The sequence below is a fragment of the Theobroma cacao genome, chromosome 10 (genome assembly GCF_053813885.1).
Source record: "Theobroma cacao isolate CCN51 chromosome 10, ASM5381388v1, whole genome shotgun sequence".
NCBI lineage: Eukaryota > Viridiplantae > Streptophyta > Magnoliopsida > Malvales > Malvaceae > Theobroma > Theobroma cacao.
In genome coordinates this window covers 5,393,314-5,405,631 of record NC_142648.1, presented here as the reverse complement: position 1 = coordinate 5,405,631, position 12,318 = coordinate 5,393,314, and the positions used below count along the sequence as shown (strand labels likewise).

General features: G+C 32.8%; 2 pseudogenes; both read left to right on the top strand.

The window, feature by feature from the left end:
* Positions 1-4,564: 4,564 nt before the first annotated feature.
* LOC148760305 (secreted RxLR effector protein 161 pseudogene) lies at positions 4,565-5,244 on the top strand (annotated as a pseudogene).
* Positions 5,245-9,942: 4,698 nt separating this feature from the next.
* Positions 9,943-12,310, top strand: LOC18586528 (uncharacterized; annotated as a pseudogene).
* Positions 12,311-12,318: the final 8 nt, after the last annotated feature.

The window sequence follows — 12,318 nt, the reverse complement described above, 5'->3', positions numbered from 1 at the left end:
GTGCAACAAATAATAAAGACTAAAAGGGTTCAGATACTGCCATAAAGGGCCTCATATGATAGTCACATGACACTAAAATATATATTTTTCTTAATTGCATCTTTGGCCCATGAGTTTTTATTTTTACAGAATGACCCCAAAATTTTTCTTGGTAAAATTTTTTTTTTTCATAATATTATTTATGCTTTTAGCATGTTACTATTTTATTAAATTCACATGCATTATAAATATAGTTAATTAATATGTTAATTAACCACATTTTTTTATATGTTCTATATTAGAAATTATTTTTTTCCAAAACATATATATATGAATCTAGCAAATGTTTGTTAATTCAATTATGTTACATATGTTGTACAATGCTATGTACCATATAAATATATTTTGTATGATTTTACTCATTTGTTAGGTAAAATTTATAAAATGTATGATGTAATGCATGATGTAATTATTTTACTTATTTGTTAGGTAAAATTGATAAAATGTATGATGTAATTATTTTACTTATTTGTTAGGTAAAATTTATAAAATGCATGGTGTAATTTTACTTATTTTTTAAGTAAAATTTATAAAATGCATGGTGTAATTTTACTTATTTGTTAGGTAAAATTTATAAAATCATGTTGTAATTATTTTACTTATTTGTTAGGTAAAATTTATAAAACGCATGGTGTAGTTATTTTACTTATTTGTTAGGTAAAATTTATAAAATGCATGGTGTAGTTATTTTACTTATTTGTTAGGTAAAATTTATAAAATGCATGGTGTAATTATTTTACTTATTTGTTAAGTAAACTTGTATGCAAAAAGACAGCACGATAATTATATATCTCAGTAGTTTTGCCAAAAGAGACTGAGTTTTAGAGAGACCGTTTGTGACTCCTCCAACCTTTCCTGAAAATAAATGTAAAAGTAGAGTGTTTTGTTGAAGAGACTATTATAGTCTTTCCTAGAAGCATTTGAAAATATGATTTACTTAGTACTATTTTTGTGTGCATAATATTTTTGGATATTGGCACTTATAAAAGGGTTCCTTAGTAGAACTCATTATATTATGTGGTACGTGAGAGTTGTTCCTATGCTTAAGGATAATGAGAGTTGTTCCCATAATCTAAGGTTAAATTAAATTAGATATTTTAATTTATGTTTATACTATTGGTGATGATTAATAGCATGCATGCGAAATTTTCGAACTAGTAATATAGGTAGAAATTAAATATGTGCCTAATTAAATCTTATGTAGTGATGTAGTGATATGGCTTCAAAACAAATTATTGCTGATTTGATAAAAGGTGCCAAACTTGATGGCAAAAACTATGATATCTGGCATAAGAAGGTTCAGTATCTTCTCAATGAGCAAGAATTGCTCGATCATCTGACTAAAGAGATGAACCCACCTAAAGTTGGAAACATAACCCAGCATCGTCGTGACCAAGAAGTCTATGACACTTGGTATAAGAGAGACCGTAGTGCACGTTTTATCATGTTAAGCTACATGCATGATGATCTCATTAGGGAGTTTGAGAACTTCCCAACTACCAAACAGTTGTGGGAACAACTAAAATTCAAATATGGTGGAACCACAGTTATGAGGCTTCGTGCCTTGACACTAAGGTTAAATCAATATGTGATGGACTCTAAGCATATTATGGCTGAACATTTAAGGGTTATGTCAACCATGATAAGAGAGATGAAAGCAGTTGGTTATGATCTCACAGATGAGCAGCAGGTCTTAGCTGTCATCAAGTCACTCCTTGAGTCCTCATGGGACATGTTGAACTTGTATTAACACATAATGAAGGGATAAAGACTTTTGATGATATTTCTCACCATTTAGAGCTTGAGGCAGAATGTAGAGAAACTATTCGCAGCACTGCCCTGATAGCTCAAGCTGGAAATCGCAAAGGGTATGTTCCTCAGGGCAAAAGACAACAAAAAAAGGGAATGACAAGAAATCTAAAGCCCAAAAGTGATGGAGTCACCAAGCACCAAAAAAAGGCAAGCGTGGTGGGAAAAAGGATAAATCCAAGTTGAAATGCTTTAATTGTGGTAAGAAAGGACATTTTGCTCAGGAATGCACTAAGCCTAAGAAGGTTCGTGCTTTAAACCGCTTTAGAACTTATGTATGTTCTCATGTGTTTATAGCTCATTCTCTCCTTGGTTGGATTATAGATACAGAAGTAACCAAGCACATAACCTGCATCGTGCAGGATATGTATATTACCATTGTTTGCTAACGGGTAGACACTTTGTCATGATGGGGAATGGAGAACAAGAAGAGGTCCTAGGAGTAGAAACTTACCAACTCACAATGCACAATGGGCGAAAATGGCTCCTACATGATGTGCTTTATACTTCATCTATACGATGTAATCTACTTTCAGTTTTAGCATTGATGAATTTAGAATTTAATTTTATCTTCAAGAATTATAGTTTGTCTATTTTTCTTGAAAACACGTTTTTTGGTCATGGTTATTTTAAAAACGGATTGATTATGTTAGATTTGGATTGTAATAATGATGATGCTTTTGTTTCAAATTCTTTTTCTGATTTTATAAATGATTTTGTGAAATGGCATGCTAGATTAGGACATATTGAGCAAAATAGAATGTCCAGATTGGCTAGAGAAAGGTTATTGGGCTGAATCATTAATGTTAAACTTCCTACATGTGAGCCATGTCTTGCTGGTAAGTCCAGCAGAAAGCTTTTTAGGAAGGCTAAAAGGGCCACCCATCTTCTAGAACTTGTCCATTCAGACATTTGTGGGCTTATGAATGTAAAGGCACGCAATAGCGCATCTTATTTCATTACATTCATAGATGGTTACTCACGATATGGATCCAAATTTCTGTTGTCTCACCATTCTGAAGTTTTGAATTGTTTTAGACGCTTTATGGCAGAGGTTGAGAGTCAAAAAGAAAGGAAACTTAAGGTTTTTCGCATTAATAGAGGTCGTGAATACTTATTTGATCAGTTCAAAGAATTATGTGAGGAAAAAGGAATCCGTCGACAATTAATGATACTTGGAACTCCGTAACAAAACGGTGTTGCAGAGAGAAGGAATCGTGCCTTGTTAGACATGGTTAGGTCAATGATGGCACAAGCTAACCTTCCAATAAGTTTTTGGGGGGATGCTCTTTTGACCACTTCATACATCCTCAATCGTGTGCCCTCAAAATCTGTACCCACAACTCCATATAAGTTATGGAATGAAAGTAAGCCCAATTTGGAAGGCTTACGTCCTTGAGGATCAGCCGAGTACGTACATCACTCATCTCATAAGTATGGGAAACATGGTCCTAAAGCTAATAATTGTGTATTTATTAGATATTCAAAACATTATAAGGGCTACATGATGTATGGAGAACACCTTGATGGAGGGCTAACTGAGATGGAATCTCGTGATGTTGATTTTCTAGAAGATGACTTCCCAACCATAGATGAGGTTAAAGAAAACCTTGAGCTTTATGAGATAGAGAAGCCTCAAGAAAATGTATTCCAACGGAATAAATGAATGTGGAAACACATCCAATCCAAGAGACTGTTGAGGTCAGTGGGAGTCCACCATTTGAGCTCCACAAAGATTCATAGTTGCAAAGAAGTGAACATGGGCAAATACCCTGTAAACGATTCAAGATAGAAGGTCAGTCTTTCTTAAGTATTATTGTGGATGTTGATGAACTATCTCTTTATGAGGAAGCTTTAAACTCACCATCATCAGACAAGTGGCTTATTGCTATGGAAGATTAAATGAGATCTATGACTGAAAACCAAAGTATGAGAGTTAGTTGATCTTCCACCTGGACGCAAAGCAATTAGAAACAAATGGGTTCTTAAGGTAAAGTGCAAAGCGGATGGATCAATTGAAAAATATAAGGCTCGTTTAGTGGTGAAAGGCTATACCCAAAAAGAGGGTGTGGATTATGAAGAGACGTTTTCTCTTGTGGTAAGATTTACTTCAATTCGCCTTATCTTGGCTATAGTGGCACATCTAGATTTAGAATTGTTCCAAATGGATGTGAAAATTGCATTTCTTAATGGAGAAATCAATGAGGAGATTTACATGAATCAACCAATTGGTTTTCAAGCCAAAGGAAAAGAACAAAAGGTGTGTCGCTTGAAACGTTCTATCTATGACTTGAAACAATCATCCCGACAATGGTATCTTTGTTTTCATCAAGTCATCATTTCCATAGGGTTTGTGATGATTGAAGAGGACCATTATGTATATGTAAAGAGATTAGGGAATAAGTTCCTTATTCTTTCATTATATATGGATGATATCCTATTAGCTGGGAATGACATGGAGTTAATTGTCACCACTCAAAAGTGGTTGTCCTCCATTTTCGAGATGAAAGACATGGGACAAGCTGAATGCATCCTTGGGGTTAAGATCTCGAGAAATCGTTCTAAAAAGTTCTTGAGTTTGTCTCAAGAAAATTACATTCAAAGGGTTTTAAAATGATTCCATATGCAAAACTCCAAGCCTATAGACACTCTAATTGAGAAAGTTTTATATCTCAGCATGGAACAATGTCTTAAAACCAAAGAAAACAAGAAACAAATGGCAAACGTACCATACGCAAGTGCTGTTGGAAGTTTGATGTATGCTATGATGTGTACTCGATCAGACATATGTTTTACGGTTGGTATAGTTAGTAGGTACCAAAGTAATCCTGGGATTGCCCATTGGGCTGCAGTCAAAAAGATACTACGGTATCTAAGAGGAACCATTAATTTGGCTTTGTTCTATCAAGGTGAAAATCTAAAATTAGTCGGATATAGTGATGCTGATCACGCCGGTGATAAAGATGATTGGAAGTCTACTTCAGGATATGCTATTATACTTGGAGGTAGAGCTATTTCCTGGAGTACTAAGAAGCAGCTTTGTACTGCTCTATATACTATAAAAGCAGAGTATGTAGCATGTTGTGCTGCGGTACAAGAGGTGGTTTGGTTAAGGAGATTCTTACAAAGCTTGAACATTACTAGGCATCTTAGTGAAGCTATTGTACTTTATTGTGACAACACAGCTGCATAGCTTATGCAAAAGATCCTAAGTATCATGGAAAAACCAAACACATTGATATTCGCTATCACTACATTTGTGACATCATTGCACAAGGTCTTGTTGTGTTGAAGTACATTTCCACAACTGATATGTTAGCATACCCATTCACTAAACCTATTGCTCGAAATACTTTCCAAAAGCATATTAGAGGTTTAGGATTATTACGCATCTGATATTCATGTACTATTATTTCTGAACAATTAATAAATTAAGTCTATTTTGAATCATTTGATCAAATGTTGTTAATTGATTAGGGTAAATATCTAAGGTAATTATTGTCACTTGGCTTTATAGATTATTCCTCTCACACGAGATAATAGCCCCAACGCTTCAGTAGTGTGTGGGATGAGACTTAAACGATCACAAGGTACCAAGCGTTTTGTGATCTCCTTATCATATGAGTTGTGAGTAAGGATCTTAGTAATGTCACCTTGACTTAGAGTTAGATTGAGGCTCGTAAGAGTCAAACATAGAGATTATTCATATTCCATAGAGCCAGTGATAGCTAGATTTGAATCTTAGGGGATTCAAGTCAATCCTTTTGTAGGGATTGGACAGAGATCTATATAGTGGTTTTGACGTGACAAACCCTAAATAAAAGATCCACCATAACATACATTTCATACTGTATGTGCTATTAGTCGACCGATAGAAGGGAGTGATTGAATAGATCCCTATTTCATCACTGTGTGAGCCCTAAGGACTTATGTAGTCTAAATTTTATACCCTTTGGACTTAGATATATGATATGAAGTTGAGATTTGGTGTTGCTACTTTAGCATGATTTCCAAGGGTTAAAAAAATGATATGATCTAGCGGAGCATGACTAGGAAAGCAGTCAAATCTCAATGGATTGACATGAGTATCCAAGGAAAAGTCATTATACATCTCACATACATGGTCTATAACTCATTGCCCGGGCGGTTATAAAAAACATTGGTTGTTAGATATAACCATGAGTTTTGACACATAAAAAGATTCTGCATAGCTCTTACATGTAAGAGGGATCAGAGATGCAAAATGTTGTGTGATTAAAATGACTTAGGGTATGACGAGAACTCGAGTGGTGTTTTGTTAGTAAGATGGTAACTTAATATCTCACTGCTCACCGGTACCTTTATTTTCTCGTTGGTCGCACATTCCATTTTTCCTGTATGACGATGAATGGAGAATGAGTTAAATTGAGAATGGTATAAATTAATGCCAATGTGTACAAGTGGGAGATGTTGCATTTAAATGTGGTACGTCCACATGGCATGCAACTTTATTAATTATTTGTGGATAGTTAATTGATTAATATTAGATATTGTTCTGATATATCTTAATTGAATAATTAATAATAAATGTTTGAGATAGGATAAATTTAAATTTAATTTGTTTAAATTTAAATTATCTATCCATTGTATTTAAATTTAATTTGTTTAAATTTAAATAAGGATTAATTATTTTTAAATTTAATTTGTTTAAATTTAAACATAATATCCTATCTCTATATCCCTAATACGTCTATAAATAGTGAATAAACGTACTAATTTCAACACACAACAAAAAGAGTGAATGTGAGTTCTCTTGTAAGTGAGAAAAACCAAGAAACTGTTTTCTCCTTTTTTTCTTTCTCTTCATTCTTGAGGCACCCTCAAAGGCCATAGGGTTTTGGAACTTGTAATTCCTTGTGGAGGACTCTAGTAGCCACTCCATATCAACGAGAGTGAAGAAATTGTTATATGCACGAAGGAGGATTTGTAAGGCAAGCTTCTTCGATCAGAAAAGGAGTGGTATATTCTGTTGAAAAGGTGAGCCCACATACCAACATGTACGAATTGAGATATGAAATCTTTTGGACCATTACCGTGGTTTATATAGAGTAAATTATTTTATTGGTCACTTAACTTTTAAAATTTTTTATTTTGATCCTCTAATTGTAAAAATTAACTTTAATTTATAGGTGTTGTTATGTTTAATCTTCTAATAATTAAAAAAAAAATCTCCACTTGATATTTCAAGTTAGTGACTCTAATTGCATGGACCTGCCTATGTGATAATAAAAGTTATTCCTAAAATTTATAGTTCTTTTTTTTAGATTTTTTTTTTGTGTCATCTGGATATGTAACATGACAAGAATAACTGACATGGATGGTGTTCAGGTGGCAACAGCAGTTAACAAGGTCAATGATGTGGAACACCATGTGGAGGTCTATTATCTTGTTAATGGTTGAGTAATGAAAATAATAAAATTTATATATTAATGTTGACAAATATAACAATGTTCTCAAAATTCTGGAGGATCAAAATAAAAATTTCTTGAAAAACTAAGTAATTAAAATAAGTAATTTACTCTTCTATATATATTATAAATATAAAGTGATTACATAAAAAATATAATATGAGCCATTTTTGTTTGCTACGTCAGTATTGGCGTCATGATCTTTAACGATCAATTTGAATTTTTTAACAGTCAATTTGGATGTCATTTAAAAAAAAGATTAAATTAAAATAATTTTTAAAATTTTAAAATTAAATTATTTTAATTTTAAATAATGAGATTAAATTAAATAAAATACGCGAGTAAAAAAGCATGATGAAATATGTTGATTACTTTTTCTTTTTTTTTTTTCTTTTTTACCGGTCTTGATGACCATGGTTGGTAACATGGCTATTTGTCTTGTTTGGTTTGGTGCTTATTTTGAGTGGTGGTTCAATTAAAGCAATGGAGGGTGATGGGCCTTTTTGGACAAGTGATGTAGCAGGATCATTTTGGACAAGCTTTGACCCATGACTTCTCTTAATACGTTCTTGTTTGGTCTATCAAGCATTTGCCTAGGCAATGGTGAACCAATCAAGCCCATTTTTGTATCACTACACAATGGAGGCATTACATAATTGTATAACTTTCTCGTGCAACACATTGGCAAAAGAAAAATCAAATTCAAAAAAGTTATTTATTCTCCTTTCAACAAAAAGAAAGAGAAGAAAAGAAAGATTGTAAACATTTGAATGCAGATGAAGATGCTTCTCTTTCGTAACAATTCATCCTTTGCTTGTTGGTTGGGAAATGCTTTAGAGCAAATGATAACAAGAGAATAAAGTAAATATGGCTTTATTTTAGGATTGAGTTTTACTTTCCAATCAAGATATCCAAAAAGCATATTCATAGCTCCACACAATCATATAATGTTGGAATTATATAATGAGATATATATACCTTTTTCATTCATTATTCTTTTAAAAATTACAAAAAAAAAAGAAGAAGAATAAAGTAATCCTCATTTACTTTTTTAAATTAATCCATTGGTTGTTTTGAATGTAAAAGATTTAAAGAAAAGATAAAAATAAAATAAAATAAAATTCTTCTCCTCTTCCTTTTGTCAAGTTCAAGCTAATCTATCCATTTATTACATATTTCAACCATATATTTCAGAAATTTTAAGACCTTTTTTTTGTACGAATTGAGAGATGAAATCTTTTTGGACCATTACCATAGTTTATATAGAGTAAATTATTTTATTGGTCACTTAACTTTTTAAATTTTTTATTTTGATCCTCTAATTGTAAAAATTAACTTTAATTTATAGGTGTTGTTATTTTTAATCTTTTAATAATTAAAAAAAAATCTCCACTTGATATTTCAAGTTAGTGACTCTAATTGAATGGACATGTCTATGTGATATCAAAAGTTATTCCTAAAATTTATAGTATTTTTTTTAGATTTTTTTTTTGTCATGTGGATATGTAACATGACATGGATGGTGTTCAGGTGGCAATAGCACTTAACAAGGTCAATGATGTGGAACACCATGTGGAGGTCTATTAACTTGTTAATGGTAGAGTTATCAAAATAATAACATTTATATATTAATGTTGACAAATATAACAATGTTTTCAAAATTCTGGAGGATTAAAACAAAAATTTCTTGAAAAACTAAGTAATTAAAATAAGTAATTTACTCTTCTATATATATATATATATATTATAAATATAAAGTGATTACATAAAAAACGTAAATGGTAACTCCAATTTTATTTTTATTAATTTTAATTATTAAGCCATAAGATTTTCTAATATTGCATGAGAATAGAAAGTTTTTATAAAAAATTATTTTTTTGGGAATCAAAATTTGTTTCTAAAGGTTTGCACATAATGATATCAAAGAAGAGAATTATTATAATTGTCTTGTCTACCTTAGAGAGACTATTTCCATGGCATTAAATTTGTAAATACTAGAAAATACTTATACTTGAGACTATCTATATGAACCCATCAATAAGAATTTGAGACTCCAATTTTGATTCGAGAGAATGCCCTAATATATATGCGCAGCCCAAATTCAATCATGTTATATACTACAAAATTTGTATATAATTGACCTAGTATATTTTGATGTTAAGCAAAGGACTATATGTTATCATTATTTAGTCCACTTCCAAAAACCTTAGAAATGCTACTTTAAACATATTAGGATGTTAAATACTGAACATAAAAGGCATATGTTTGGAGAGGAGGAATTATAACATCTGAATATTATAGTCTGCTTTCTAATTTTGTTTTCAATGTCAAAGCCATTAACATTATTTTAGTGCAAAAATTATAAATAATCATTTATTAAAATATATTATTGTGAGTAATTACTTACAACTAAGCAAAAAGAAGACAAAAAAAAAAGAAGGCTAATTAATCATTATTATTATTTTTATTTTTATTTTTTTTATTAATGTGTTTATTCCAAATTAAGGTTGGCTTGTTAACAAACACAAGAACAGAATAAAGGAATCTACAGCAATAAAGGAGAGAGAAAAGAATAACAAGTTTATTGCTTTGGTTATAAATATTGATCAATAGCCTAATCCTTTTTCTTGTGTCTTTCCTTACCATCTCTAAATTTGTTATTCACTTATGGAGAAAGAGAAGGAGAGAGAGAGAATGGAGAACATTCGACATTTTAGCCATCCACATGAATTGGTGTTCAATGATGAAGAGCAGAGTGATCAAAGTAAAGTTCCTTGCTCAGCTTGTTTGGAATCGTTATTGGGCCGCCCAAGTTTTGGCTGTGGAGAATGCGAGTTTTACCTCCATAAAAAATGTGCCGAGGCACCTCTCGAAATTAGTCATTCTCCTTTTCATCGTAAGCACCCTACTTTACTCTTAAGCTGAACTCCCTTTCCTGCGATATGTGCAAGGAACACCGTTTGATGTTTAATTATTGTTGCACTTCTTGCCTTGCTAGCCTTGACATTAAATGTGCTTTACGATTGCATAACATTGATGAAGATTTCCGTGAGCTCAGATATGTTAGTCATGAACATCCATTGGCCTTCATTGCAAATCCCGAAGATGAACTCCAAAAAGCTGATTGTCATTGGTGTCAGAAACCAGTGATAGACTCCCTATATGTTTGTCTTGAGTGCAGATTTTTCCTTCATAAACAATGCGCTCAGTTTCCCACTCAACTTGATCACCCTTGCCATCGCAAACACCTTCTTTATCTTAAACATGATAAGCTTGTTTGTACGCAATGTGAGAAGGATCATTGGAGTTTGTTTTACAGTTGTCTTCCTTGCAATTTGCACATTGACATCGATTGTGTTCGGTCGAAGCCAAGGTCCTTTATTGAAGTTAGTACTGACCATGAGCACTCATTCACTCCATTGTTAAGGCATGATCCATTCGTTTGTGATGCATGTGGTACTGAGGGAAATTATTTTTCTTATATATGTACTACATGCTACGTTATGGTCCATAAAAAATGCACTTCATTGCCACGCATCATCAATATCACACGGCATCATCATTGTATTTTTCACAACTATTACTTTCAAAAAAAGGATCTTGAAAGCCGTGATTGTGGAATTTGTCTCACTGAAGTGAAAATAGAGTATGGCAATTACAAGTGTTTGAAGCAAGACTGCAATTTTGTTGCCCATGTGAATTGTGCATTGGAGGAGGGGATGTATGATATAATTGATCATGTGAATGATCAAGATAAGGAGTGTAGTGAAAGGTTTGCTACAAATTCTGCCATCACTCGTGTCATTGAAATGAACCAACATGGAGAAGCCACAAAGATAAAGCACTGCAGCCATGAACATGACTTAACATTAGGCAACGAGATCAAGAAAGATGATGGTAAAAATTGTGATGCGTGCATGTTGTCCATCTCAACTTCCTTTTTTTATTGTCCAGAATGCGAGTTCCTTCTTCACAAAACCTGTGCTGAATTATCCAAGAAAAAACATCTTTGGTTTTATCGATATCCCACCACCCTTGATTTAGCGGACATTTTCAGGTGTAATAGGTGTGATCGTGTTTACAGTGGTTTTGTTTACAAGAGTGACAAATGGTCTGGCACTAATTTCTGTCTAAGGTGTGCTACAATTTCTCATATCTTCAAATGTCAAGGACACAAACACTCTCTCTTTTTTGATTTTAAATTCGAAGGGCGATGCAACGCTTGTGGTGTCACTTGCTACGATGGTGCATACAAATGCAAAGATTGCACTACTTTTGCTTTGGATTTTGCATGTGTTACACTACCACAAGAAATTCGGTACAAGTGTGATACACACTTTTTAGAACTTACTTTTCATGATGAGAATGATGATCCAGAACAACATTATTGTGATATATGTGAAGAAAAAAGAGATCCAAACCGTTGGTTTTATCAATGTGCAACTTGTAACAACTCTGTTCATCCGAAATGTGTTCTCGGAAAACATCCATTTATGAAGATCAAGATTGGGATCACTTTCCCATATATGCTTCACCCACACTATCATCATCTCATTGTTGTCAAAAAGAGTTATGACACCTGCTCTCTCTGTTGTCAACCTTGTCAAGATGTAGCTCTGGAATGTGTAGTTTGTACACCCAACTACACCATCCACTACGATTGTTGGGGTCGGTGAGTTTGTTAGCTTTCTTATAAAGCGGAGGTGCAGTTGAAAAGAGCGCTTAGTGTTTTTTATTGTGTGAGATTGTATTCCACTGTTTTATGAATTTTTGTTGGGTGTTGATATCAACTTTAAGTTTGTTTTGAAAGGAACAAAAAATGAAGGAAAACTAGGTCCCATGGGGAAGAATTCCGTGCCAAGGAGTTCACTTCTAGCCTTCCTTTCCTTCTTTTGTCAATCTTTAACAGTATGTAAGTGTTGGCTTCATTGGGTTTGTAAGATTTGGTTCCATGTTTCTAATGTTTGCTTATGAGTGGATTTGGCTTGAATGACATTGCTTTTTATTTCTTTTAATTTATTGG